Source organism: Pteropus vampyrus, unplaced genomic scaffold (genome assembly GCF_000151845.1).
Source record: "Pteropus vampyrus isolate Shadow unplaced genomic scaffold, Pvam_2.0 Scaffold481, whole genome shotgun sequence".
In the NCBI taxonomy this organism is placed as follows: Eukaryota; Metazoa; Chordata; class Mammalia; order Chiroptera; family Pteropodidae; genus Pteropus; species Pteropus vampyrus.
This window is the reverse complement of record NW_011889262.1, coordinates 1195112-1199708: the sequence shown is the minus strand read 5'-3', so window position 1 is coordinate 1199708 and position 4597 is coordinate 1195112. Positions and strand designations below refer to the sequence as shown.

Sequence of the window (4597 nt, the reverse complement as noted above, 5' to 3'; positions counted from 1 at the left end):
GATTTTTGATGATGAATTAGAGCTTATAAAAAGTAGTTGAATGGACACTCTAAATTTAAAAACTAAAATACATGATAAGAAAGCATTAAGAATCTATTGGAATGAATTTTAAAGCAATTGGAACATAGCAGAACACAAGATTAATAAATTAAAATAGTTAAATAGAAAATATTAAAATAAAGAAAAAAGAGAAAAGAACAGAACATGAGACATATGAATATATATGTTTCTTCACAAATCAGTACCTCTGAATGCCACTGCTTGACTTCTAGGGCTTTTTAATATATATATCCTGTAATGTGTAATGCCAATTGGACCTTATATACTAATATACAGAAAGAGTATTTACACTGTCTCTTTGAAACTTTTAAATCTTCTAAATCTTACCCATATTTAATTGTCCTCCTAAAGAAATGCCTCTAATGTAAATCTCTCACAATGGTTATTTTCTCCTCTAGTCTGAAATCCTGTGGTATTTTCTTTTTTATAGCCAATATTGTAAAATTTATCATTCATGTTCTGTCTGCTTAGCTGGACTATAAAATACCTAAGTATAAGGACTTAAGTATAATATGTCACTGATAATCTTTTAGAAGGCACCCTGATGTATATCCATAGAAAGAACAAGAGTAAAGCTGGGCCTGTGGGCCAAGTGGAAACAGTTATGTAATCACAGACAGGACTTATCCATTTCTCTTTCTCTCCTGACAAGAGCAATTCACACCCATGATTTGTTGCTTTGTCACAAGAAGGACACTAGCCTCTTTGTTTCAGAACAAGACATTCATTGGCTTCTTTAGGTCAGCTGCTACCCCTGAACCAATCTGTACTGGTGAAATATTAAGAATCCCCATTTGAACCAAATGATTGTTATTAGGGAAGAGCAATTCCCCACCTCCAAAAAAAAATAGTTCTGATCTTAGAAAAACAATGTGAAATACTGGAAAATAATTTGTTTCACTACAGTATATAATAAGTACTTTCTAACTTAAAGAAAAACAAACTTTAAAAAAAGTAAATTGCCAACATAGGATACATTTGATAAAAATACTGTTTTGCTCTTTGGCCATATGTGCCCTTGCAATATGAAATTGTGATCAGCGGAGAGATATCTATGTACAAATCAAAAAGGAAGGTACGTTTTATTGTTCATTTTGATACAAAGCTGGGAATTACCATAAGATGAAAAATATATTATGCACTCTACCATTTATTTGATTTTTGTGCTCTGACTTAAAATAGATTAATTTTAATTAAAGTAAAAATTGGAAATAGATGCAGAAGATTAGGTTTAAAAGTATATTAGCCAAGAATGAGGCACATGTAAAAATGCATGACTTTAATTTTTATATATGCACTAATGAGTTAAAAATACAACTGGTCAGTCATAGAGTTACTGTGTCCATGTGAGATAAGCAAATAAATTCCTGAAGAGAAGTACATGTATTTCTGATTCTAAATAAGATAATTCCCCCAAGAGTCTCTTAAATACAAAAAAATGAGATCAGTCCACACCAACATTCCAATAGCATCATGCTTTAATTTAAAATGTAGTAAAAGTTATTCTGTCCCAACAAGGTACAATATAAGGCTAGGAATAAATAATCTAAGCCAGTTCTTCTCACTGTAGGTGACTTTGATCCCCTTTGGAGACTTCTTTTTAGTGTAATATAGATATAACATTGTATAATTAAAGATGTGTTGATTGGACACACTTGTATATTGCAAAAAGATTACTATCATAGCATTAGCTAACACTTCTATCATGTCACATAATTAGCATTTCTTTTTTGTGGTGAAAACATTGTCACCTGCTAACCACTGACAATCACCACTCTATGTTCATGTGAATTTGGACAATTTAGATTCCACAAATAAGTGATATCATGCAGTATTTATCTTTCTATGTCTGATTTATTTCACTTAGCATAATGGCCTCAAATCTAACCATGTTGTCACAAATAACAGAGTTTCCTTCTTTCTAATGGCTGAATAATATTTCATTGTACATCTTTATCCATTCAGCTTTTGATGGTCACATAGGTTGTTTCCACATCATGGCTATCTTAAATAATGCTGCAATGAACACAAGGGTGCGGATATCTCTTCGATAATCTATTTTCATGAATTTAGGTATATACCCAGAAGTAGAATTGATGGATCAAGTAGTAGTTCCAGTTTTAATTTTTTGAGGAACTTCCAGAGTTTTCCATACTGAATGCATCAATTTACATTCTCACCAAGATTGCACAAGGGTTCATTTTTCTCCACGTTCTTACCAAAATTTATTGTCTCTTATAGTGATAGTCATTCTAACAGGTGTGAGAATAATATGTGCAACATATTATTATTATTATTATTATTATTATTATTATTATTATTATTATTATTATTATTTTGTTTTGTAGTTCACTGATGATTAGACATGTTGAACATATTTTTATGTACCTGCTGGCCATTTGTATGTTTTATTTGGAAAAATGTCTATTTAGTTTCTCTGCCATTTTAAATGATTGCTTTTTGCTATTGAGTTGTGTAAGTCTTTTATATCTTTGTAAGTTAATCTCTTATTAGATATATACTTTGCAAAAATTTTCTCTTGTTCTATAAGATGCCTTTTAATTTTGGTGATTGTTTCTGTAGCTGTGCAGATACATTTTAATTTGATGTAGTCTCACTTATTAATTCTTACTTTCATTGCTTTTGATGTCACATTCAAAAAAATTATTACCAAGACATGTCAAGGAGTTTTATCCCAATTTTTTCTTCTAAAAGTTTTATAGTTTCATTCTGTGCTAGCTAATTTTTGTGAACGATGTAAGATAAAGTTCAATTTCATTATTTTTGTATATGATTATCCAGTTTTTCTAACTCCATTTATTGAAGAGAGTAAATGTATTTCTTTCCGCATTGAATATTTCTGGCTCCCTTGTCTAATAATTGTTGACTGTGTATGCAAGAGTTTATCTCTGGAGGTGTATATTTTTATGTCAGTAACATACTCTTTTTTATTATTACAGCTTTGTAGTATATTTTATGATCAGAAAGTGTGATGTCTCTAGTTTTGTTCTTCCTCAGAATTGCTTTGACTATTCAGAGTATTTTTTTGGTTCCATACAAATTTTAGTATTGTTTTTCTATTGGTAAAAAATGCCATCGGAATTTTTATAGGAATTGCAATGAAACTATAAATGGCTTCGAGTAGTGCTGACATTTTAATAATATTAATTCTTTTGATCCACAAACACAGGGTATCTATCTATTTTTCTGTCTTCTTCAGTTTCTTTGGGCAATGTTTTGTAATTTTCAATGTACAGAACTTTATCTTCTTGGCTAAATTTATTCCAAAGTATGTTATTGTTTTGATGCTGTTATAAATATGATTTAATTTTTTAAAAATATTTTATTGTTGTCTACGACCATGCCACTCTGAACAAGCCCAATCCTGTCTGATCTCGGAAGCTAAGCAGGGTTGGGCCTGGTTAGTACTTGGATGGGAGACAACCAAGGAAGCCCAGGTGTTGCAGGCATAAAAAATTCAAAAAAGAAATAAGGGATTGTAAGCTGATGAGATCCTTGCAATCTGTGAGATCAACCAAGGGTTGCCTCGCCTAAAAAATTCTTTTCAAAAAATATTTTACTGTTAATGTAGAGAAATGTAACTGATTTCAATACATAAGGTTTATCACCTGCAATAGAAAATTTTACTTCTTCCTTTTCAATTTAGATACTTTTTATTTCTTTTTCTTGACAGATTGTTCCAGCTAGGACTCCAGTACTACTTTGAATAGGGGTGGTGGGAGTAAGACCCTTGTTTTGTTCTGAATTTTATAGAAAAAGCTTTCAATGTATTATCATTGAGTCTGATTTCAGCTTTGAGCTGATCATATGTGGTTTTTATTATATCGAGGTTTATTTCTTTATAACCGATTTTTGAGCATTTTTATCATGAAAGGATGTTGACGTTTGTCAAATGCTTTTTCTGCATCTCTTGAGATGATCATATGATTTATAGCTTTCATTTTATTAATGTGGTGTTTCACATTTATCGCTTTTTTAAAGTTGAATCATCTTTGCATCCTGGGGGAAAATCTCACTTTATCATGGGGTATGATTACTTTAATTTGCTTATTTTCTGTTTGCAAATATTTTGACGAACATTCTTATAAATGTACATATCAGGAATATTGGTCTGTAATTTTTTTGTTTGTTTTTGTAGTGTTCTTAATTGGCTTTGGTATCAGAGTAACACTGGCCTCGAAAATAAGTTTAAAAGGATTTCCTCCTTTTGAGGTTTTTTGAAGTTTGAGAAGGATTGGCATTAATTCTTTTTTAAATGTTTGATAGGATTCGCTCATGAAGGCAGCTGTTTTGGGGCTTTTCTTTGTTAGGAGATTTTTATTATGGAGTCAATCTCCTTACTTGTTATTATTATGTTCAGATTTTCGATTTCTTTTGATTCAGTCTAGGTAGATTATATGTTTCTAGGAATTTATTCATTTCTTCGAGGTTATTCAATTTGTCGGTGTATAATTTTTCATACTGTCTTTTATAATTCTTTGTATTTGTAGTGTTAGTTGTAGAGCACTGTCTTCCA

At 30.7% G+C, this 4597-nt stretch overlaps 1 pseudogene; it reads left to right on the top strand.

Moving 5' to 3' along the window:
- The first annotated feature begins 3411 nt into the window (after nt 1-3411).
- On the top strand, nt 3412-3530 carry LOC111732672 (annotated as a pseudogene).
- Nucleotides 3531-4597: the final 1067 nt, after the last annotated feature.